Below are 26,745 nucleotides of genomic sequence, written 5' to 3'. Positions count from 1 at the left end.
ATTTTCCTATGCATTTTGAGTCTGGTAGTATTGATACCACCCTCTCAGACACAGTTTCATTAATCAAGAGGGCACCCTAGGGCACAGAGGAAACTCAGAACCCGATAATCGTTCACTAAGTCATTTGTTCCTCAAATAATGCTGTGGCAGAACAGAAGTAATAATCACCACTAGCAGCAATAGCAAATAACATTTATTGGGTTCTCAAAGTCTTAGTCCTCACAACAAATGAAAGGACTTTGGAAAAGACCTCTGTGAAGTTTGTTAGCTGAATTTACCGCTATTAAACACTTCTACCCATGGCAGATGCATCACTATTTCTGTTTCTTGTCCTGAGACCCATAGGTGTTGGGAGGTACAGGATGGAAGGAACACTCAACATAGTGATTTTACAGCAAGAGGGGTGTGATTTTTTTTTTTTTTTTTTTTTTTTTTTGCAGGAGGAGATGAACATTGATTTAGGAGTTTTAAGGCAAGTCGATATCACAGATATATCAGGCCTGTTTATGATACACATTTCTATAAGCAACATAATAAAAGCAGGAACTAAAAGTTGCTCAGATCTTAAGATTGGGTGTTCAGGGAGGAAACTAAAAGTAATATATTTGTTGCTGATATTTAGTGTTCAAAAAAGGGTAATGTAGTGATGAGACATTCTTCTTTTCAAATTTGAGTTTAAGTATTATTTCATGGCAGGTACATAACATAAAGACCTGAAAAGTAATATCTTTCCTTTTTTGCTTATTACTTTTTAAAATTTTAATGGGAAGAAGATACCACTGAAAAATCAAGTATAGTTTTATTTTCTAAGATCATTTAAGTACACTGGACAAAAATGCATGAATGCTCTTGAAAATTAGCAATAAACTGTCTTGCTCAACCACTTCACTTTAAAATCCTCTGGTGTTTGTCATGACAAATAAATGTCTGTCCCATGTAACTGAATCGTACTTAATGAGAATCTTAAATATCCTAAGATAGGCTCTGCTGTAACTACCACATACTGTGGAACCTAGAGCAGTTAAGCTCGTGAATAGTTTGAACTGGCAAGCTATTATTCACAGTGAACACAAATTTCTTAGAATAAAAGCACTATCAGAAAATATTGCCACATTTACTTACTTGATTCTGCTGAAACTTTTGATATGTTATGGATTAATATTTAACTTTTGATAAGATACAATTGATAATAAATTTGATAATAAAATTATCTCCAGTTTACCAATGGGTCACATATAGGATAACACTAGTTGCTATACCAAATCAACCCCCAAGTCTAAAATGGATCAAACAGAAAAGAAATGTATTGGGCATCCAAATAGAGTTCAGCATGGATATTGCTGATGGTCAGATTCTTTCTTTCTGTTAACTCTGCATCTTTCATATGTGCCTTTGACATTCACTGTGTTATTCTATTTCACGTCCATGAAAATGGAATGAAGAAAATGGGCATACCTGTACTCATCACCTCTGTTTTATCACCTCTATCTACATTTCATTGGAAAAATTCAGCATTAGGAGCAGGGCAGGGCTGGGGACTGGCTGTAGACCCAGTGGGTAAGACATTTCCTGGGGTGCTCACATCCCAAACTGGAATGCCTGAGTTTGTGTTCTGGCTCCCTTTCTGATTCCAACTTCCTGCTAATGCACATTCTAGGAGCAGCAGTACTTGGATCCCTACCACCTTCCTGGGAGATCTAAATTTATAACTGGGTTTCTGGTTTCGGCCTGGCCTAGCCTTAGCTGTTAACAGGCCTTAGGTGAATGATCCAGATGATGGAAAATCCCTCCTTTTCTCTCTCTCTTTCTCTCTCCCCCCCCCCCACCTCTGTTTCTGTCTGTGTCTCTCTGGCTTTAACAAAAAATGAAAATAAATTAATTAATTTGAAATCTAATCATCCTTTTCAAAAAGAAAGAGAAGGAAGGAGGGCACTGGGATGTGCAATCTCTGTGCATCCCAGCCACCTCTCAGCACTAACACTGTGCTGTGAAGGAGACCACAAGGATTTATTTTTAGCTTTCACCTCTCCAAGGCAATCCAATCTGCAGAAACATCAGTGATTAGTCTCAAGGATCCTGGACTACCATGCTAACCAGGGATTGGAGGGCCAGCTCCCCTAAAATCCAGCTTAAGGCTCTGGTTACTAGATGGCTGGATTTCAGCCAGTGGAATTCTGCCTTCCAACAAGTGACTTCTACTTACAGAGAAACCAGAAGGAAATTTAATTGAATATTAAGGAGAAGAAATTTAATTATAACAAAACAATAACAACTGAACATTCATTCACTATGTTTGTGACATTCTAAGCACTTTATGTGTGATACTAGGTGCAATTTATTTGCTCCATTTTACAGCTAGGGATACTGACGCATGGAAAACGAGTTCATCTCCCAAAGTCACGCAGGAGAATATTCACTGAAATCCTAAATCAAATCTAGGCAGTCTAATTCCACCAGTCTGTTTTATCCCTGAAGATGGAAAAATAAATGTCATTTAAAAAGAAAGGGGAAATTTGGGGTAATAGTTCCTTCCTGAAAGAAATTTCCTTTCATAAAACTTGGCTTCAGTTGCACAGTTTGTGATTTTGTACAATTCAGTCCCAGCCTGCAGATTCTGGATCCGTGGTTCTTTCCCTGAGAGAATGTTACCAAAATGCACCCCTGTCATGTGGAGTCAGCAGAGGAAAGGATTTATTTTATTTTATTTAAGGATATGTATTTCATCTCTGAGAAAGAGGAGAGGAGAGATGGAGACAGAGATCTTACATCCACTGGTTCACTTCCCAAATGCCCACAAGAGCCAGAGCAGGCCCAGGTAGAAGCCAGAAGTCCAGAACTCTATTGGAGTCTCCGGTGTAGGTGGCAGGGGCCCAAGCACTTGGCCATCTTAGCAGGAAGCTGGATTGGAAGTGAAGTAGCTGATATAGGATGTGGAGTCTGAAGGGACAGATTAACATGCAATGCCACAACACCCACCCCAAGAGGGAAGAATTTTAAAATATTCCCAGGGTTGGCACTGTGGCGTAGCAGATTAACACCCTGACCTGAAGCGCTGGCATCCCAATTGGGCGCCAGCTCTAGTCCTGTCTGCTCCTCTTCCGATCCAGCTCTATGCTATGGCCTGGGAAAGCAGTAGAAGATGGCCCAAGTGCTTGGGCCCCTGCACCCACATGGGAGACCCGGAAGAAGCTTCTGGCTCCTGGCTTCGGATCGGTGCAGCTCCGGCCGTTCTGGCCAATTGGAGTGTGAACCGTCGGATGGAAGACCTCTCTCTCTGTCTCTACCTCTCTCTCTGCCTCTCCTCTCTCTGTGTAGCTCTAACTTTCAAATACATAAATAAATCTTTCAAAAAATATTCTCAAGTTACTTAGATTCTGTTAAGGAAAAGAGATGATAAAATAGTAGAAAAGAACAGTCATGATTAAAAGACAGATGAAAGGCCGGCGATAGAATTTCTGAGGGTTGTGAACATTGCGTGTGGATTGTCACGAAAGCACTGTTGAAGGATGTGAGGCTTTCACTGGTCCTTAACAAATGAGCAGGATTTCATGAATAGACAAGCGCAGAGAATTTCAGAGAAGGATCATGGGAACAAAGATTTGGTGGATAGAGACAGTGTTTGTAGCAGCATGGCTGTAATAGCAGACAATTTTAGGAATTAGTGAGATGAAGTTACATCTTCATCCATTTTTACTTTAAACTTATTTTTTGCATATATTTTTAATTCTATGTAGCCATCTGGTAAGGCCTGGCATGCTGTGATTTGTTGCAGTAGTAGTGTTTATCTAAGGAGCTACGTATGCAGGCACAGGAGAATGAATGCTGGGTTCTGGGAACAAAGGCTGGGGAGGGATTTTCAAACAAATGCCACCTTCCACTCATTACAAGTATGAGCGTTAAGGAATGTGCTTCTTTGCAGCCACCACATTTCTAGGCATCCAGGGCTTGTTACAGGAGACCTAACCAAGACCCCAGTATTCAGCCTCTTCTGTGTCTGGATGTGTTAAAACTCACTGACCATCCTTACCCACCTACATGACTTCCCAACCCCTGATCTCTCATGCAGAGACTACGTCATCCCTCTTTCAAATCAAGGAATAAGCCCCTGGAGGACATCTAGTGAGTTCTGAATTCTCTGAGGAGCCACCTCTGACTGTTGCTGCTCGTCTTTGTCAATCACAGTGCACTTCCAGTGATATCATTGCTGTTTTCAGTATTATGTTGTTGCTGTAGGCAGCGTGAAATTGACAAGGAATGACGCCTGGAAGAGCTGAAGGGGCACCTCTGCTTTTTTGATGTATCTGACACCTGTAGTTACAAGAAAGAAAACAGCTTTCATAAGCATATTGCTGGGTGATGTGGAAGATGAATGATTATTTAGAAGTAGCTTTTCAATGCAATAACACAATAGAATCGGTGTTTTCTTCTGTACAGTTTCACTTTAAGAGTATCTCCCTAAGTAGAAGCAATCTGGTGGGGTAGTTTCCTAGAAGTTTCTGAATAAGAAATAGGCTTTAATGCAAAACGTATCTAAACCTCAGAATCTTTTGGTCTATGAAATGGTAGCCTGAAAGTCATCAGATAAATCTTCCTAACTCTAAAAACAATAACATGTATGTTATAATACATCATTATTATAACATTAATGGCAATTCTGACAGGTAAACAATAGCAAACAAGGAGACTTAAATCCAAATAAAGTCAGTGACACTGATACCTGGATAGTTTTAACACTAAGCAGACAGATTAAAAGATTGGGAAGCAATTGATCACACTGTACTGAGAGATGAGAAGTTAGCAAGCCATTGATAGTGCACTGAATTGGGCGGTCATATTAAGTCTACGGTATTCAGTCCATGAGCATGGCTGGTCCTTACTGAGTCTTCACTTTGTTGTAGAACTCTGATGGCTGGTATTTGTGACACTGTCATTCTGAGCTTCTCCTGTTGCCTGATCACAATGTAGTCCTTGCTCTCCCTTGCTCTCTATCTGTGCAAAAACATTCTAGTCTTTAGAAGCAACCCAAAGAATTTTCAGATGACATGGTTGACACTGCTGACTCTTTTACCAGTATCTCCTTCTATTTCAGGTTTTTAGATTAAGTCAAGGGACATGGCAAGAAAAACTGCTGTCAGTCTCACAAACAATGCACAGAAAGAAAGGGACAAGCCTGCCTTTAAATCTGTGTGTCTCCTAAACCATGGCAACTATGAAAAATTACAATTATTTAAATAAAGTTCTTTATCCCAGACAAGGCCAAATATTCAGCATGAAAGCCTGAAATTGTTATGTATTTGCCATCAACAAATAATCAATGGAAAATAATCCTTAATAAAATAATACAGTTGAAGAATAATTAATTGCCAGTTTCTAGTGCTTGTGTTTTGTGTCCAGCATCTCATATTCATCTTTCAATTCACTGGTTTGTATGCGCTTATCAGTTGTTAACGAAATAAAAGTTAACCACAATTGATTTGTTCTCTATCACTTTTTTTCTGGCTTTGGGTCATGTACCATCTTCAGAAAACCCATGCCCATGTGTATTGCTATATAGATGTTGAATTTACATGTGGAAGAATTAGTAAAAATGTGATGTTCCGATGGTATCTCGAATAGACATAATCTCTAGCTAGCATTTTATAATACTGAAAGTCTTTATTATCTTCTTAGTACATCATAGTATTGATAGCACTTTGTTTTACCTTATCATTATAATATCATCCCTGAGAATTTCCACTTGTATCATTATAAGATGATTATGACAGCTTCAGTAAGCCTCATTCATGTGAATGGAAAATTAGTGCCATAAAGAAAATTCTTAATAATTATTTTCCAAGATGTGTTGGTACTTTTAAAACTTAAACACATTAAATCCATTTGAATCTCACTTTAGCAAATCCATGCAAAAATGGGAGTCTTTATTAATGTCACTCTTATACTGGTTTTAGGTAAAGTTTTAATGAGAAACTGTGTTAATAAAATCTACATGCCTTTTTTAGTCTCATCATATAGGTGGCAATAATGTATATGGATCTTAGTACTTGGGAAGAAACTATCAAACTAACTTACAAAGTAGATAGAAATATCAAAATAAATTAATACATAGTACATAAGATACTGTGCTGGCTGTTTTGCTTTCATTATGTTAACATGTACAACCTCCCTATGACCCCATTTTGCAGATGTTGTGATTGGATGTCAGAGAAGTTAACTGAACTGCTTGAGTTCACATGGTTAGTGTGTGGCAAGCAACTTTTTGAATGTGCTTCTGATAGAGCATAAAATCTTTATTCACAGGGGTGGACATTAAGATGCTGTTTGGGCCACCCACATCCCATATCAGAGTGCCTGGGTTTGAGTCCTGCTTCCACTTCTGATTCCAGCATTCTTACTAATGTACACCCTGGAAGGCAGAAGATGATAACTTAAGTACTTGAGTCTCTGTTGTCCATAAGGAAACCTAGATTTGAATTTCAGCCTACTGGTTTTGGCCTGGCCCAGCCCTGACTGTTGTGGGCCTATGGGTAGTGAACCAGTAGATGGAAGATTTCTGTCTGTCTCTGCCTCTCTGCCTTTCAAATAAATATTTTTTAAAAAAGGGAGAGTCTTTAGCCGGCGCCGCGGCTCACTAGGCTAATCCTCCGCCTAGCGGTGCCGGCACACCGGGTTCTAGTCCCGGTAGGGGCTCCGGATTCTGTCCCGGTTGCCCCTCTTCCAGGCCAGCCCTCTGCTGTGGCCAGGGAGTGCAGTGGAGGATGGCCCAGGTGCTTGGGCCCTGCACCCCATGGGAGACCAGGAAAAGCACCTGGCTCCTGGCTCCTGCCATCGGATCAGCGCGGTGCGCCGGCCGCAGCGCGCCAACCGCGGCGGCCATTAGAGGGTGAACCAACGGCAAAGGAAGACCTTTCTCTCTGTCTCTCTCTCACTGTCCACTCTGCCTGTCAAAAAAAAAAAAAAAAAAAAAAAAAAAAGGAGAGTCTTTAAAAATTAAAAATAAAGGGCCGGCGCCGTGGCTCACTAGGCTAATCCTCTGCCTAGCGGCGCCGGCACACCGGGTTCTAGTCCCGGTTGGGGCGCCGGATTCTGTCCCGGTTGCCCCTCTTCCAGGCCAGCCCTCTGCTGTGGCCAGGGAGTGCAGTGGAGGATGGCCCAAGTGCTTGGGCCCTGCACCCCATGGGAGACCAGGAGAAGCACCTGGCTCCTGGCTCCTGCCATCGGATCAGCGCGGTGCGCCGGCCGCAGCGCGCCAACCGCGGCGGCCATTGGAGGGTGAACCAACGGCAAAAGGAAGACCTTTCTCTCTGTCTCTCTCTCTCACTGTCCACTCTGCCTGTCAAAAAATAAATAAATAAATAAATAAAATAAATAAAAATTAAAAATAAAAATCTGAATTCCTTTAAATTTTACTATGTTACTCTGTTAATTCACATTGTCAGCACTGTGCCCTTCTTTCTACTTCTCTTTTATTAAGAGAGTAAAATAGAATATGAGTATAATAAGAAAGCACTGTTTTCTTACATTCTAGTTCGAGTTAAAAAATAACAATTTAAGGATGATTAAACTTTATTTACTTATATATTATAAGAAATAATTGAACAAATACACATTGCAACATTTTAAATCAGCATGCAAAATGCTTTATGTGAGTAGAGAGAGAATGAAACAAAGTAGAAATTTAGCCATCTGACAGAATAGTTTGGGTTATCCAAGTGATTGAAATTTTTCTCTTTTAACATCAAGAGGTAGTATCCAATATTTTCTATGAAAGTCTTCTAAATATCATACATTCCTATGCCTTGTCTATATATAATTTAGCATAATGCTTTATTGATGACCATTCATTATAAAAATGTTATATATTACTATATGTCTTCAATTTTTATAAAGTGTGGTAGATTAATGAGTCTTATATTGAATTTTCTTTAGATTTTTATGGCATTTTGCCCCTTAGTCTTATGGTGATGTAACAAATCTTTCTACTCTTTGCACTTCATTCTGTGGTGTTTCCTCTCCTCTATCTTGCTATAACTATTTTCTTAAAATTATGTCTAAAGTAAACATTTGCAATCTTTAAATGAGGAGCTGAAGAGTTTTGTATGCAAAGTGTTTGCTATGAATGTGTAACTCATAGCTGGTGAAAATTTATTTTTAAAACTGTTTTACAGTAAATTAAGATAGATTGAGCAGTTTCTTTAATTGGGAAATATTTATGGAAGATTTTGGAGGAAAACATATTGGAATAGGTAATTGAATAATGGTGGGATAAGAGAAAGTGTTGTCTTTCATGTAGAAATCAACTAAGAAAGTCTTTTTTGTTGTTGTTGTTCTGTCTCCTATAGCATAAAAATCCATAAAATGCTTCCAAATGCTGCAGGAAGGTACTTCTTATCATGCATGATTTTATTTACTACCATTTTATAAGTGAAATAAATTATCAAATCAAAGTTGTTCAACTTTGCAGATAAACCACAAAGCCTATTAAAAGCATAGACTTAGTGTGTGGGGGTAAAATGTCTGGGAACTTTCTGTGGGAGTATCATTAGGCTAATAATTCTTAAAAAAAGGCTGTCCTACAAGTGCCGGTGTAATACAAGGAATCACATTATTAAATTTGGTCAACAGATTTAGCACATGGAAAGGTTAAATTAGAGCAGAACAGGATCAAGAGTAGCCTTAGTAAGGCACAATTAAAGAAGGAAAGTATAGATAGGATATTAGAGACATACAGACTTGCTACTCTGGTCATGTCTTGTTCCAGAAAATGGACACATCTCATCCCCTTACTTTCCAATGACTAGAACTCAGGCACATGGTCACTCCAACTGCAAGTGAGTCTAGTTGTGTACAAGATGAAAAGGATAATGTAGCAATCTCTAGTGTATTATATGAAATGACTACGAGATTCCTAACTGAATTGTCAAACCAGCAGTGCAGCAACATCTAAATTCTGTTGACAGAAGAACTACATTAATGGATACTTTAAAATGTATATGTGTAATTTGATTATATCTGTGTGCATGAGTCAAGTTCTCAGCACGGTCTAAGACAGTGTCCTTAGTTTTTCACTCTAATTTTCATTTATCCCTGGTGATTATTTTTGATTAAATTCTATATGGATGAATTTGATAAGAGGTCATATATTGATGAGATAGTCCTAAAGTATCTTACCTTGTTTCCAGAAAACAAGAATATATATCTCTGAGCAGAGAATTAATATTAGCATTCTTTTTGCCTTTTATTTATGTATTAAATTTTAGATAATCAAAATATCTCCACAAATATACATTTTAAAGATAATGTATTTATTAGCTTTGCCAATTTATTACTTTCTTAAAGGTGACAAAAAGCAACAGTATGTTATAAACTTTGTAAACTTTTAGAAGAAATTTATTTGAGAGGCAGAGTTACAGAGAGAGAGGGACAAGAAGAGATAGAGATCTTCCATCCACTGGTTCACTCCCCAGATGGCTGCAAAGGCCAGGGACTGGGCCAGGCTGAAGTCAGGAGCCAAGAGCTTATTCTGGGTCTCCCACATGGGTACAAGGGCTTCAACACTTGGGCCATCTTCTGCTGCTTTCTCAGGTGCATTAGCAGACAGTTGATTGGAAGCGGAGCAGCCAGGACTTGAACTGGTGCCCATATGGGATGCCGACATTGCAGACAATGACTTAACATGCTATACCGCAATGCCAACCCCAACTTTATAAACTTCAGCTATGAGTATAAGAATCATCTCTACTGGTGAATATTATCACTTGATAAATAAATATATTACCATTGTTATTTCTTTAAAATACTTTGTTAGAATTTAAGACATAGAAAATTTTAAACACATTCATTTATTTATTTGAAAAGTAGAGAGGGAGCAAGATCTTTTTTAAATATTTATTTGAAAGGCAGAGTTATAGAGAGACAGAGATGGGGGTGGTGTCCCCCATTGCGGGACTTTAACTGCTGGCCATATGGGATGCTGGCACTACAGGTGGCTGCTTTATCAGCTACGCCACAGCACCGGCCCCAAGCAATTGATCTTTGATCCATTCTTCAGACTTACAACAGCTTGTTAGGCCTGGATGAAGGTCAGAGCCAGGAACTCCTTACAGGTATCCATTGGGAATAGCAGAAACCCAAGTACTATGGCCATCATCCACTGTTTCTTAGGTGCACTAGCAGGAAGCTGAATTAGAAATGCAGGACAGCTGGGACTTGAGCTGGTAGTTGAACCAGGACTCTGATTTGGAATGTAGGAGTCTCAAATGGTGCTTAACCCACTGCATCATAATGTCTGCCCTGACATAGGGCAGTTTCAAGGGCCAAATCGTTTGATAAATAAAAGTACTTAATGTGAATTTGACATCATTTCTGTTTGCAAAGAGTTCAAGGTTCCAGTGAACTTGTGGCATATATATAGGATGTGTGAACACATATGTATGTGTATATATATATATATGGATATATAAATATAAATAATAGATTGGTAGATAGGTGCTATTTAAGGCTTTAAATTAGGGGCTATGATCCCAACAAGTTAATTCAACCAAGAGTCAACAAGGTGATTATAGTTACTTATGAAAAGCTAAGAATTTGTGAGTTTCTAAAGTAAAATATTATTTAGTTTTAGGAGTTGATATTTACTATAAGCTAGATCTTGAATGGATTTTTGATGGCATTGCCTCAGTTTCTTCATCTATAAGTAGACATAATAACCTTCTATTCATATTATACATATTGTTGAAACAATCACCTAAAATAATGAATGCCAGTACTTACAGATTCCAGTTCCTTCTGTGTGATTCTACATTTACAAGATCATCACTACTATAATCACTGCCACCACCTCTGCTTCTAAAAAATGTTGTTCATGCAACAACATACAGATTTTACTTTTTTATCCAGGTTGATTTTTTGGCTAAACCTTTACATAAAAAACTATAGCAAGGTATAAATGATACTTCCTGCTCTGACTAAACATAATTTTGACACTTTATATTCTCTTTGAAAATTTCAGTCCAATGTGGTGTAAATTCTGGGCTGAAAATGTGCACTCTTGGTGAAAATACTTATTTAACTTAGTGACACAGATAATATGAAAGGTGGGAAGTAATTCTATTTTATGATATTTATGACAAAAATTGCCTGGGAGAGGAAGATATTAGACATTCTGCAGTTGGCAGATGACTAAATTCTCCCACGTAGTGAAATGCCAACCCATTCACGGTAGACAGCTGAACCCATAATATCCTGTATTTGCATATCCTTCCCTTTCATTTGAACTGAAAGGAAGAGTCCTGACCTCTTGATGCTTTTATCAAAGAGAAAATACTTAATTGAATAAATCATAAACTGAACCACAAATAAACTCTGTGTTACTTTGTAACTGGTGAAGATACATAATGGGATATATACTTGAGAATAAATATCAGACTGCTCCTTTGTAAATAAGTACAAAGTTATAAGATAAATATGCACATTCATATGCTACTAGAATTACTTTCTTATCTCTAGCTTATCCATTTTACTTTTTAACCAGATTGGGCTAAAAGTATGCTCCTTGAGTTGTTTGGATATGTCAGAATTATAATTTAAGTCTTGCTTGAACCACATAAAATTGCTAATTTTTAGTCAAATATTAGCCCTTTCAATCATTTACACAATATGACACTTCCAAAAATCCAAAATAAGTGTAATGGTGGTAAAATGATAAAACTCAAATAGTTAAGATTATTAAAATTGAACCACATTGTCCTTTTTACTGTTTTAACTTTAATCTTATTTGAGGGCAGAGAGACAAATAAACAGACAAAGAGAGATGTTGGTTTTCTCCTCAAATGCCAAACCCATATGCCTGGGCCAGACCAAAACCAGGAGTAAGGAACACAATCTGAGTCTCCCATGTTGGTAGCGCAGACCCGCATACTTGAGCTAACACCTGTTCCCTCACAAGATGCATATTAGCAGGAAGCTAGATTGGAAGCAGAGCTGGGACCTTAACAAAGTACTCTGCTGTGGGTTGTGGGTGTCCCAACATCTTAACTTCTGCACCAAACTCCTACCCGTGCAGTGCTTTAATTATCAATGGACACTTTGGAGAAAATAAACCCCTAATGTGAAGCAAATAGAATGTTAGTGCCTTAGGAAAAAATGATCCTTTCATACAAATGGAACTTGAGCAGCTGTTATAAACAGATTAAGGGTAATTTAAAATATATAAATATCATTTGGTGCCAAGAGTATGCCAATCAAATAAAACTAGTTATTATATTTTTAAGATATTAATTAAATAAGTGCACTGTGCATGATACAAATAATTTATTTTATTATAATATTTTTACTATTTTTATTTGGAATTTTATGTGGTTTGGTGAGAAAATAATGTTTTTCAAACATCCGTTTAGCCATCTCTTCATCGTAACAATCTCACTCACGTTACTGGGTAGACTGTGATTTCCTTAATATATAAGGGCATGCCACTTTTATTCAAATGAAAATGCTACATTAAGAAAATGCTTTGATATAATTATCAAAACTTGTGAGAAAGACAAAGAAAATCTTTCTGAGATTTAGAGACAGGGTTGAGGAGAGGAGTGATTACTATAAAGCTTACTTAAATTGGCAGACAATGGATGAGAGTCCTGTTTAGAGAAGGGGAATGCGGCAAAGCATTCCGATAACAGGATTTAGAATTGGCTGGATCTGTGTTCAAATCTTGACTCTGCCATGGTTTAGCTATCTGAGGATGGGTTCCTTCAACCCATACATATCATCAATTTTATATATATATATATATAAAATATTTATTTATCTATTTGAAAGTCAGTTACACAGAGAGAAAAAGAAGCAGAGAGAGAGAGAGAGAGAGAGAGATATCTCCCATCCACTGGTTCACTCCCCAGTTGGACACTATAGCTGGAGCTGTGCTGATCTGAAGCCAGGAGCCAGGAGCTTCTTCTGGGTCTCCCACATGGATGCAGAGGCCCCGGGACTTGAGCCATCTTCCACTGCTTTCCCAAGCCACAGCAGAGAGCTGGATGGGAAGTGGAGCAGCTGGGACCTGAACCAGCACCCATATGAGATGCCAGCACTGCAGCCAGCGGCTTTACCCACTATGCCACAGTGCTGGCCTCATCATCAATTATGTTATTTGATAAACTTAGGTATTAGTAATATGTAATAATGTAACACACATAATAGTAGCCATCAAAGGAGATAGCACATGTCAATCATTTTGCACAGTGCATGGCATCTTATCTTGTACTTGGCACACATTGAAAAATACTAGCTCTTGTTAGTATTTTGGGGTTGAGCATTTTAGTGGCTAGTCTGGAGACAATGAGAACTGTACTTACGTTAGATGGACTTGGTCCTGAATCTAGGCTCCCATTTAATTCAGTCATTGCTTCAGTAGGAGCACGAGTTTATTTTGCTGAGTGAGAGCAGCCCTTGAACAATCTTTCCTCCCACTTTCCCCACTCCTTTCACTAATATTCCGTCAAACTGTTGAACCCATGTGTTCATTTTCCATTGCTGTATAACAAATCATCACAAGTTTGATAGCTTAAAACAATGCACATTTAAGCTTCCACAGTCTCTCTCCAGGGTCAGGAATATGGACACAGGCCAGCTGAATCCTCTGCCTGTGGTCTCACAAGGCTATTAGCAGTGCACCAATGGGACTGTAATCTCCTCTGAGACTCGGGGTCCTCTTCCAAGATCACTGGGTTTTGGGAGAATGAAATGTCATGGTGGTAGACTGAAGCAGAGTCATAGGCAGTTTACAACATGGCTGTTTTCATTCTTCAAGACCAGCAGGAAGGTATTGTTCCTGCTTCTAGTTCTTCCTCCTAGGGAAGGCTCATCAGGTTTCAGAGGGTGTACTTGATCAGGCCCACCTGGGATACTCAGTCTTGGATTGACTCAAAGTCACTGCTTTTATAATCTTTAACTACATCTTCAAAATCCCTACATCTAACCATAGTAGTTATATGCCATCAAACCCACAGGTCCTGTCAAAATTGAAGAGAAAGCATTATAATGAGCAACTAGGTAATGGGCCTTTTGTTTGGCAATTATGAGCAAGATTTACATGCCAAGGCCCAATAGTGATCAAGATGCCCCCGGGGGTAGACATTGTCTTGCAATAGGTTATGCCAAGACTTGGGGCACCCAAGCCCCATATTAGAGTCCCAGCTTCTCTGCTTCTGATCTAGCTTCCTGCTACAACCTCTTGGGAGCTAGCAGTAGTTGGCTGCTTGAGCCAACATGGGTGACAGGCCCTTGTGAGATACCCAGATGGAGATATGGATTCCTAGCTTCAGCCTAGCCCAATTCACTGTTGTGGGCATTACAAGAAGTGAACTAATGATTGGAAGGCCTCTCCCTCTTACCTCTTACCTCTCTCCTTTCTCCTCCCATTTCTCCCCTCTATCTCCCTTTCATGAAAATTAACTTTTTTTTTTTTTGACAGGCAGAGTTAGACAGTGAGAGAGAGAGAGACAGAGAGAAAGGTCTTCCTTCCGTTGGTTCACCCCGCAAATGGCCGCTATGGCCAGCACACTGCACAATCCGAAGCCAGGAGCCAGGTGCTTCCTCCTGGTCTTTCATGGCGGTGCAGGGCCCAAGCACTTGGGCCATCCTCCACTGCACTCCCAGGCCACAGCAGACAGCTGGACTGGAAGAGGAGCAACTGGGAGAGAATCCGGCGCCCCAACTGGGACTAGAACCTGGGGTGCCGGCGCCGCAGGCGGAGGATTAGCTAAGTGAGCCATGGCGCTGGCCTGAAAATTAACTTTTTAAAAGACGCTATTGAAGTATTGTCAATCAATACATTGTGACCAGAATCTCCTGTTCTATATTACAAAGAAAGAAGGAAAGTTTGACCCAGAGATAACTGAGGGATATTGTCAGTGTGAATGAATAAAGATAAAAAAAAAAAAAAAGAAAAACCTTGTGCTTCATTCAATGAAAGAAAAGTTTCAAATACTGCAAATTTGCTTTGAGTATCAAGTTCACCTTGGGGCTGAGAGGACTGAGTGTTGTGAGAGCCTTGATCACACAGCTGATAAAGCAGGAAGCTCTACAATATGTAATTGCAAGTATTTCCTTTTGTCCATGATGTCTTTCACATGGCATAATAGGTTACAATTAAATGGGGCATCATTACATTATGGATTCTCACATTTACTGAAAGGCCTTAATAAATTTTAATCTTTCATAAATATGAAACTAGATATACAGTCTCCTATTTTTCTTGATAAAACAGAAAAAAAAAACTAAATGAAAGATCTCTGCGAGTGAGATCCCAGTGGAAAGAACGGGCCATCAAAGAAGGAGCTACCTTTCTCTGAAGGGAAGAGAGAATTTCCACTTTGACTATAGCCTTGTCTAAATATGATCAGAGTTGGCGAACTCAAAAGGCTTCCAAGACCTTAGCAACTCATGACAAGAGCGCAGGGTGATTACTGACGCCATAAACAAGAGTGTCAATTTGTTAAGTCAACAACAGGAGTCACTGTGCGCTTACTCCTCATGTAGGGTCTCTGTCCTTAATGTGTTGTACAATGTGAATTAATGCTATAACTAATATTCAAATAGTATTTTACACTTTGTGTTTCTGTGTGGGTGCAAACTGATGAAATCTTTACTTAATACATACTAAATTGATCTTCTGTATATAAAGAGAATTGAAAATGAATCTTGATGTGAATGGAATGGAGGAGGTAGCAGGAGATGGGAGGATTGTGGGTGGGAGGGAAATTATGGGGGAAAAAAGCCACTGTAATACATAAGCTGTACTTTGGAAATTTATATTTGTTAAATAAAAGTTAAAAAAAACAGTGTAATTCACAATACATTTCCTCAAAAAGCAGCATCTGAGAGGAGACAACATATCAACTTTGAAGTCTTAGCAACTGTTTAACAGTGTTTGAGCTTCAGATGATATGCTATGTTGGATCTATGATACAGCTGTGTGGCTGGGGGAGAGTGGAGAAAAACACAATGGTAAATGATGTTAGTGCTCAAGGTAGTAAAAAATAGTCATACCAGAATTAAAATTAAGTAGTCCCTAAATTTCTATGGATCTTGCAAGCTAACTTTACACTTCAACACTTTGAAACCATTTTCCTGCATTAAGTGGACTAACCCTACAAGTGAAAACAAGCAAGGCCTTTGTAGTCTAGAGTGTTCATCAAGGGATTCTAGGCCTGCTACTGATTCACTGTGTGATATCAGGCAAGTTACTGACCCTCTCCATGCTCCCAATTTTGAAGTCTGTAAATCAAGAATAAGTGAGTTGATAAAGAAAAAGCACACCACAAAATACTCTACCCAGTACCCAGCCCATGGAAGAACTAGGGTAGCTATTACAGCCGTGTCTTTTATTGTGTTGTTTGCATGCTAGATTGTTTAAATTAAGAATATGATCAAACAAGTTATCCCTGGTAACTTATATGGTATGTTAAGGAATGAGATCATTTTAGAATTACTGACTAAATCACAAGAGAATAAGGTGGATGCCAATTCCTCTATTTTGAAACCACTTATAATGTTATTATTTGATAACAATACTAAGTACACCTTATAGAAAATCAGAAACCAATTGTGCTTAATGTATTAATTAATACATACTTCCCCAAATCTTAAAAAAAGATGGTAAAACAATGTATTACATAAGGAGTAGTGTTTTTACTGTTAGTAAAATTCATATTTGGCTCTGTCCTTCCTGGAAGCCAGAGAAAGGAAGAAGAAAATAATGTCTTTTAAGAAGTGAAATTTTTTTCTGGGCTTACTCTGATAATGTTATCTCATGCCACTCTTTATGTGTAAGAGCATTGCCAAAAGAAATTTCCTTTGTGTAGTTTCTATTAAGGACTCTAAATAGAAAAATGATAGCATAATATTAAAATACAACTCAATGAAAGATTTGTTCAGCTAATGATGTCTATTCTTGTGGAATCAGCCTTTTTTTCTTTATGTCCTATCTCATTTCTTAAAATTTAACAACAAAGTTCCCATTCACAGCATTCAAACAAGTTGGCATTTTAGCCAGTGTAAGGGAAAACACACAATAATGAAATTCACCACTATAGCGATACGACCAGAAGCAGAGGTTAAATCTTACAAAAGATTTGCTGGAAATCTTAGCATCAAGAAAACTCAGTTCAAATTCAGCCATACCAAATGAACACAGGAAAATCCCTTCACTTTACATAGCAAATTATTTGCCAACTTGAAATAAAGAGTTAGGGCTAGACGAGTGCCAACCTGTCCTAGGAACATGCCTGCAACAAAGCTGGGCACACAGGAGGTGCTCTATAAATATGTGTTAAGGATAAACCTTATCCCTGCATGATCATGGTGATAAGACTTAACCACCTTGGTGGCTAAGCAGGGTTAGTTGATATCAACACTTGATATTTCTCAGAAGAGATCAGATAGTAATAACACAAGCTCTCTCTCTTTAGAGAGAGAGATTTCTAAACCTTGGTGCACATTGCTATTTAGTACTTGATACATTCTTTGTTGTGATGAGCTATCCTCTGCATTGTATGTTTGGCAGCATCTGTGGCTTGTATGCACTAGTGTTTGGTCTCAGAATCCACCAAATTGGTATTAGACGTATTTGAGAAATAATGATGTGTATGAACTGTGTGTGTGTGTGTTTGTGCATGTGGAAATAGATGATAATTATGTCTGCTGCATAATATTTACTTTTTTGTACCTTGAATTTGTGAAAGCAATCATTTCTTAAAAAGATTTATTTATATATTTGAAAGGCAGAGTTATAGAGAGAGGGAAAGAGAGAGAGTTCTTCCATTCTTTGGTTCACTCCCCAAATGGCCACAACAGCCACGGCTGGGCCAGGCTGAAGCTAAGAGCCATGAGCTTCTTCCAAGCATTTATCCCATCCTCTGCTGTTTTCCAGGCCTATAGCAGGAAGCTGGATGGGAGATGGAGTAGCAGGGACTCAAACCAGCACCTGTATAGCATGCTGGCATCACAGGTGGCAGCTTAACCTGCTAGACCACAATGCGGGCCCCAAGAGCAATCATATTTAATTATTAATTTTATGCTCTCTGATGGCATAATAGATAATTAACACAATTAGGCCAATGGTCAATTCTTATTTTTAGTATAACATGACTACAGTCTGAAAGAATGTTTTCCAGAATTGCAGCTAATGTACTTCATTTCGTTGCTTATGGTTCTTGATAAAATCATGCAAACACAAGCAGTCTGATGTTATTTTTTTGTTTACAGTATTACTCTGTTGTTTTGGTTAACAGAATGAAAAACAGCACTGTAATACTACAAGTAAAAATGTTTTATTCTTAGTTTGTTTCATCAATAAAAGCTGACATTTTTGCAAGAAAGATGTTATACTATTGAAATTAACTCTTAGTCAATTGTAAATAATTGTATTATATCGGTATGTTATCATGAAGATTAGAAATCATTTCCTACAGAATCATGTTTTTGCTTCCTCAGCACTGTTTCAATTGAAAGGAATTTGAATGAAGTGCATCTCATTACTAACATAAAGTAGATGGAGCTTGAATAATTTTTATATTTATTTTCCATGGATGGCTGTTACATTTCTTATCCTATCTATCCAAATTTTATAAAATAAATTGTTTTAATCCATTCTTTGGAGAGGAGCAATGAATTTATTTTTGCAAAAGCTATGCATCTGAATATATTGTAATATGCATAAAGCTCTGTTAACACAGTTATTTATATAAAAAGTGTAGCAGCCTTACCTTTTATTTAATTTGCATACTTTATTTACTTTCTGACAGGTTCTTTTCTTTGCATTTTTATTTACATACCAAAATGTCTTTTCAGATAAGTCAACTAAAACTTTGATGTACTGTATAATTTAGAACTCCATGAAATGTTTTATGTATTACATAGTTTCGTAGGAATTTTTGGGCCGATAGTATAGAATTGTAAAACTATTTCCCCAGTGATTCCTATAGGGTAACGGAGTAGTTCTTAAAAATTATGGCAGACACAATATTGTCTTTTTTCTAAAATCATGTTTAGGAAAAATTGTAAAACTTATGCTCTATTTCAAATAAGAAAAATATCTCTGGCTATTTTTTAAAAACTGCTATTTTTTCTGAAAGTATTATGGACTTCACATAACATGAACATCTTGCATTCTTACAGATTTTGTTTCATTTGCTTTAGCCTATAAAAATATCATTTTTCCAATACTGTAACAATGATCACACCCCAGTAAAGTAACAAGGAGCAAGAGTTTCAACTCAATGTTCAATTTTATAAATATAAATTCAACCTTCTTTCCCTCCTTCCCCCCTTTTTTTCTTTTATATGTAGCCTTTGTAAGCATGGTTTGTATTTGCATACCCCACCATTCATATTCTTGTGAATTCATGATATAAATAATTTGAAAAATTTCATTCAGTTCCCCAAATTATTCTAGTCATTATGGATGATTCATGAGAGGATTAATCTCTTGGATGTGACATAAAACTAGAGAGGAAAGATACTACCTATCATATCATTTGCAGTTAAGAACATGCTGCATATCTTTAAGCTTTACTTAAAGTGCTTATAGTAATTGGGTGTGCATGCCTTAGCTCCGTTAAAACCCAAACAGCAATATGGGAGAGTGTGGTTTGTTTTTTAAATGTGCAAGGAAGGAAAATTAGTGAAATCTGTTTAAGTCACAAACTGCCTCATTCAGGACCCAATTCAGCAGCATGGAAAAAGTAACTCAAGTTAACTGTACTCTTAGCATATGTCTGAGCTCACAAATTTCAGTTCACTTGAAATTCCTTTCTTCTCCCATGCTCTGTCTATACCAAAAAGAGATACAAAGATGGCAAACTAGTTCCACAGTTCATCGGCACTGGCTTCTCTTAAGGTTTTCAGTATAAAACTGTGTCCAAGCTTCTTCCTATAAGATGGAATGGTGGTATACATTGTTTACACTTATTAAGGACCTCTCCTTTTTACTTACTCTTCAACTTTTAGTTCTATTCCCAGAATCTACAATTCCGCATATGGGTATGGAGTTAAGGGTATAATGTATTTTGATTTTATACATGCAAGCAAAATGTGGGGGAAGAAACAAAACTAAGCTAAAGGACAATAGATTTAAGATTTAGTGACCTAAATTTCACCATAATCCTTTAAAGGATTACAGTATTTGGAGAGGAAAAAAAAAGATCTCTTTTTCTATAATGGCATCTCTGAATAAGAGGATATTATTGGATATGAGCTGTGTGGTAGCAGCAGATATTTTTCTCCGTGTCTTTCAGCAATTCTGAATAGTTCTCAGAGACATCTGAGAAGTAGCACAGAAGAATTGGTCTTCATTTATAATCAAACATTCTTGAATAACATTTTCTTCCAATTTTTGTTTTAAAGGTCTAACATTTGATCATATGTTTTCTTTAGTTAACTTTCTATATTATATGGCAATCTCTGCAGTTATTTTTTTCAAAGATAAAAAAGAAAAAAAAGCATGCTCAAAAATGTAGAAGTTATTTTTGCAGTAACGTATGTCATGATTTTTAAACATTCAGGCCTTTAAACTTTTTTTATAGTGTATGTTCTTGCCAATCCCAGCACAGTTCTACAAAGTAAAATATTTGGCAGTGAATTCATATTAACAGATGGAACAAGAAATTAACACGTTTTTGCTTCGCTAATTCACAGTTCTTTTAATACGCTAATTCTAAATCACCTGTTCTGACTTTGACAGGCTACAGACACCTGTTTGGGGTAATATTCCATAGCTAATTATTACATGAGAAATTCAGTTTCCAACAAAAGGGCTTCTATGTGAAATTGTCATAGTTAACAAACCAGTAATATTAAATATATACAAATATATTTCTGACATCTTAATTTAAATACATTTAATCTACTACTTATCTTTAAAGAATGGTATGTGAAAACTAGAGACTGTCCTCTTAGTGTTTGAATTCTGTCTATCACACTTTACACCATAGTTGCACTGATCAAGTCAGAATGTTCTTCCCAGTAGCAGTAATTTGCTGTAATACTGTATTTTAAATGGCAGGAAAAGAGTATAGAATTTTCAAGTGGCTGGAAAAAATCCTAACTGTATGTTAAAAATGACTCAGGAGAGTTAAAAAAAAATACTGACAAGATGAGAAAGAAAAACGAAGAACTTAGCTGCAGTAGCATAATATAGAAGCCAGAACAATAAATAAATAGGAAGTTCACAGAACTACCAAGTTTGAAGTATGGATGGAGTTAGGTTGAAGCACCAAAAGGAGTATTGACTTGTTTGCAGAAAGATAAGCAAGTAAATGATGCCAGGAATTTTAGGGATAGAAAATCAAATGTCCCCTCTCCTTCCATCTCAGCCTCTTAATGGAGAAACTTCTATTTTCCACTAAACCATGATTTTCTTTATCTCCTCATATTGCACTTAGTTATTTCGACACAGTAATTTCCCCTCTGTCACCTTGGACAACTTCTTTCAATTTCCTCACAAAACCCATGGTACAGGGGAGTGTGGAGGCAGAATGTGTGTCAGGAGGGTGGGTGTGGGTATGGGAGGGGAGGTTGATGGAATAAGAAGCAAAAATCAGAACCGTAAGGTTTTTAGATGTTTGTAACATAACGACAGATGCTGAGGTAGAGTCTAACTCTAGGTTTGCCAAAGGTTCCATTTTGTGTGTCTGTTTTTTGATTCTCTCTAATTGCTGTTCAGCTTTGTATTGGCTTTGCTAATGTGTCTTCCTCAGCCACGTTAGGGAAGCAGAGAACTTGTCATTTCTTTAATTAACCTTTATGTTTGAGTATCCAGAGTTCACCAAGCAAGAACTCTTGGAACTTTTAAGATTCATGCCATTGTACTCAGATTTTTAAGAGTTATTGTGTGAATCATATTTTAAATGCATTTTTATTTTGCAAGACAGGGTAGATGAGAAGATAGCTTGTTTTATTTTGCATTAAACCTCCTCATAAATTGTGGTTTTTCTCCCAATTGCTACTCCAGAAAGCACATGGTCTTTCTCTCAAACCATGCTTTGTGACATTGCTATTTGCAGAAATTTAACTGGCAGCCCACCCCAGGAAGATAAAATCCTATTTCATCCAAGTTTGGTTCCCTCCTACACCCACACCTGAAACCATATTTCTGCCAGAGTTTGCATTCTGCTAAGGAGGAAACCAATCTTTTATAATACTTCAACATACGTGAATTTTATTTTATTTTTAATTAAAAAATTGCATTTCTCATCCAAAAATGTTAGATGACATTTAAAGCAAGAAAAAAGAGTTTCCAAATAACTCACCTTTACAATTAACTCTTATCAGAGCTACGTAGTTATTTCACTGCACCGGGGCTAAGCACACGGCAGGGCTGTGATGTTGCTGCGAAGGGAAAGGCCTCCATGACCAGTGCTTCTGGAGTTCTTGGTGATGTGCACAGTACATCATTCCATGGGATGCCACTGGGGCTCAATGTTTGGAAGCGTTATGGTACCAAACTGGAAGGAGATCAATTTTATTTTCAGTTAATAAGATGCTCAAGGATAAGCAAAACTTTCTAATTTTTAGAAGAGGAAAAAAGACTGAGAGGAAATTATGAATCTAGTTTTTCTGAAAAAATTCTTAGATATATATTTGCTACCCCTAAAAACAACTTGAATGAATTAGCTTTAAGTTATAATGCAAAATATTCAAGGTTTAACATTGAAGTGAAAATGACCTTGAAAAAGTGGGTTTGACATTTGTATTCAGTGTGAAATTCTTTTCTTTTTCTTTTTCTTCTTCTTCTTCTTCTTCTTTTTTTTTTTTTTTTTTTTTTTGTTGTTGTTGTTGTTGTTGACAGGCAGAGTGGACAGTGAGAGAGAGAGACAGAGAGAAAGGTCTTCCTTTGCCGTTGGTTCACCCTCCAATGGCCTCCGCAGCCGGCGCGCTGCGGCCAGCGCACCGCGCTGATCCGATGGCAGGAGCCAGGTGCTTCTCCTGGTCTTCCATGGGGTGCAGGGCCCAAGTACTTGGGCCATCCTCCACTGCACTCCCTGGCCACAGCAGAGAGCTGGCCTGGAAGAGGGGCAACCGGGAAAGAATCCGGCGCCCCGACTGGGACTAGAACCTGGTGTGCTGGCGCCGCAAGGTGGAGGATTAGCCTAGTGAGCCGTGGCCCCTGCCTTCAGTGTGAAATTCTAAAGGAAATAATTCAAGATGATGAATGCAGGTTCATTCATCTGTCCTCAGTAGAAAACATTCTGAAAAATCAATTTATTAATAAAAATACCTAATACTCTGATCTGTCCCACTGTAATATATTCCTTATATATAATAAGTGGAAAAATTATATAGTTTTACTGTGCACTAGTACATATGATACAACTTTACTTGGATATATGTATGTACTTCTGTGTGTATACACACTTGCATAAAAGCACATGTATTCTAGGGAGCCTATTTAATCCTTCAAAAAGTACTCAGATTATTGCAGATTAGAGTTACTGTGACAACAATTGTGTTTCTTTTAGCACTTTTCTAAGCAAGTGAAATTTCAGTATAAAGGGGGAATATTTATTTTATCGTGCTTGAAGATGCATTTAATTGCTAATCATCATTTATTTCCCTCCACATATTTTAAAATAATTGCCTAGACATATAACTTCATAGTGCTATATTTAAGATTTAGGATTTTATTTATAGAATATATTTTAGAATGGATTAAGTAGCCTTCATTCAAAAGATTTAATTCTCTTAATTCATTCTAAGCCAATTCTATTAATATGCCATCTATCTTAGAATCATGATATTATTATAATAATGATAGCTTACTTATATATACTCATACATGTGGCTCCCAAACACAACTAAACATAAGAATTGCTAGGATAATTTTTGAAAATATAGATACCAGAACACTTACAACAGTGCCAAGGGGTGGGACACAGCTGCCTGTATTTTTTAAAAGCTCCCCAGGTACAGCTGTGCAAAATAGAAAAAAAAAATGTTTATCATTCCATGGTTTCTATTAGCAAGAAGTAAAAGGCACAGAATAATACTAACAATGATTATTGAAATAATAGAACCAATAAGAGTCACTAAAATCTCTTCTTTTTTTTTTCTTTTCAACTTTTATTTAATAAATGTAAATTTCCAAAGTACAACTTTTGGATTACAGCAGCTTTTCCCCCCATAACCTCCCTCCCACCCACAACCATCCCATCTCCCACTCCCTCTCCCATCCCATTCTTTATCACGATTCATTTTCAATTATCTTTATATACAGAAGATCAACTTAGTATGTACTAAGTAAAGAGTTCAACAGACTGCACCCACAAAGACACACGAAGTTTAGAGCACTGTTTGAGTAGTAGTTTCACCATTAATTCTCACTAATTCTCACTAAAATCTCTTCTAACAGATCTAACCCAGCAAATGACCAGATTCAGGTTATGTATTCTTTAATCTCCTAAAAATTAAAAATGTATTAAATGTTTTTAAACATCAAATACTTTTTAACTCAAGTTGGTCCTATTCTTAATGGAAAATTCTAAACATCAGACTTTCCTTCTAGTTAGTTTAGTTGATCAACAAATCAACCAACCACCCATCAACCCTTGCTGTCTAAATATTGCCCAGAAATAGGCAGCATTGAGAACTCTCAGAATTTGTTGTAAATGTAGAATTGCAGACCACCCCTTACCTACTGAACCACAGTCTGTTTTCTGACAAGCTTCTCAGGTAATTTCTTTCTAGTTTTTAAATTTAATTTTTTTATTTTTATTTTTGAAAGGCATAGAAACATAGATAGAGATCTTCTACCTCCTGGTTCAGGCCAACATTCATGACAGTTGGAGCTGGGCTAGGCAGAAGCCAGAAGCCAGAAGCCAGAATCTCAATCCAAGTCTCCCATATAGGTGGGAGGCAATCAAATACTTGAGCCATCACTGCTGCCTCCCAGGGTGTGCATCAGCAGGAAGTTGGACTCAGAAGAGGAGCTGGGACTTAAACCAGGCACTCTGACTTGGGATGTAGGTATCCCAAGTGGCGTATTAACTTCTGTGCCAAAGGCTGGTCTCATTTCACACAAGTTTAATGCACAGCAAAGCCAAAGGAGTTCTTGAGCTCTAGTTCCATGCTGAACTCCAAGCTAAATGCTCAAGTACACAGGAGCAATATAAATTTACTAGGCTTTATTTTTGCTGGGAAAAATCTAACTAGCTGTAACTGAAAAAAAAAAAAAAAAGAGAAAGAATCTATTTGTTTCTGGAGACTTTCACTTGAATTTGTGTTTCAGATTTTAGTCCAAATCCTACGCCTGATTACCAAATGAGATTTTCTGACCAATTCTGTTTGCAAATATGTAATTTCACTGGAATTATCACATAGATCAGTAAGTATCTTAAACCTTCAAAATTTAGACTGAATTCCACTATTATTTTCAGCCTAGATTTTGGTAAATTACACCCTAACTGGTTCTTGCTTCTATTTGCTATTTCTATAGTAAATTTTCCAATAGATAGTCAAAGGCAGTGACTTCTCAAAGACTTTGGCCTTACAGCTCACCTCCATAATTGATCTTGCATAGTCATAGTGTAGATACTAAAGGTGTCTGCTCAAATGGTGATGCCTGCAATCAACTTTTCCTGGACAACAAAAGACTCCTTCTTATTTACCTTTTTTCTCTCTAACTTTGTCCTGCATTTTTCTATATGTTCCTATGGTCTGCGTCATTCTTTGTAAGCACATTATATCACTCTGTTAAATAGTTTACTGTCTGTCTTCCCATGGAAATAGAAGATGCAAGAGGCAGGGATTTAGTCTTTCTTGGCTCCATTGCCAATAGGAGCAGCAAATTGGAAAAAAAAAAAAACACAGAGACAAATAAATGATTTTTGAATGCATATTCAATGAAAATAGTGACCTAGCATATTCAGGTGTAACTGGCTATCTAGTCATCAGAAATACTCATTGAGCAGCTGACATAGGTCAAGTCACCATGGTACTCTTTAAGGAGGCGGACATAAAATATAGTGTGTTCCTTCTAGAGATACACAGTGCAATTGAACGAGAAACAATGGAATAGAAACATAAGGAGGCATATAGTATGGAAAATAAACTCTTTAGAAATTAAAGGGTGATTTCAATGACAAGAAGTAGAAGAAAGAAAGCCATTCTGGTAAGTAGATAAAATGGTGATGACGTTTTGACAAAGATAAAAGGGAAGTTTTAGGGCTGAGATATATGGAGTAGGAAATATGAAATTTCTTCATCAATATAGTACAGATACATGTGGACAAAACTTCCCCACCATCAGAACTATGAGGGTACTAATATAAATTATGAATAAAAATAATACATCTAGAAATATGGACATTGTAAATTTTTATCGACTTACAGTTCAATTCATAGTGCTGCATTGTAGAATAGTAGTCCTGACAATGTTTTTTAAAAGATTTATTTATTTAATTTAAAGGCAGAGTTAGAGGGGCAGAAGCAGAGGCAGAGAGAGACAGAGAGAGAGAAATTAAGAGAGAGAGAATTGTCCTCCATCCAGTGGTTCACTCCCCAAGTGGCTGAAATGTCTGGAGATGCGCCAATCTGAAGCCAAGAGCCAAGAGCTTCTTCCAGGTCTCCCACATGGGTGCAGAGACTCAAGGACTTGGGCCGTCTTCTACTGCTTTTCCAGCAGAGAGCTGGATTGGAAGTGGGGCAGCTGGAACTCGAACTGGTGCCCATATGGGATGCCGGCACTACAGGCAGCGG

At 37.5% G+C, this 26,745-nt stretch overlaps 1 protein-coding gene across 2 annotated transcripts in view; it reads left to right on the top strand.

The window, feature by feature from the left end:
• The window catches only part of ARHGAP15 (Rho GTPase activating protein 15), a 659,666-nt gene that overhangs the window by 171,919 nt on the left and 461,002 nt on the right, over positions 1-26,745 (top strand). The gene's annotated exons all lie outside the window — the stretch shown is intronic.

The sequence above is a fragment of the Oryctolagus cuniculus genome, chromosome 3 (assembly GCF_051225735.1).
Source record: "Oryctolagus cuniculus isolate XC-2025 breed Fujian yellow rabbit chromosome 3, ASM5122573v1, whole genome shotgun sequence".
Lineage (NCBI taxonomy): Eukaryota > Metazoa > Chordata > Mammalia > Lagomorpha > Leporidae > Oryctolagus > Oryctolagus cuniculus.
The sequence above is the reverse complement of the archived record's forward strand: the minus strand, read 5'-3'. Positions and strand labels throughout refer to the sequence as shown.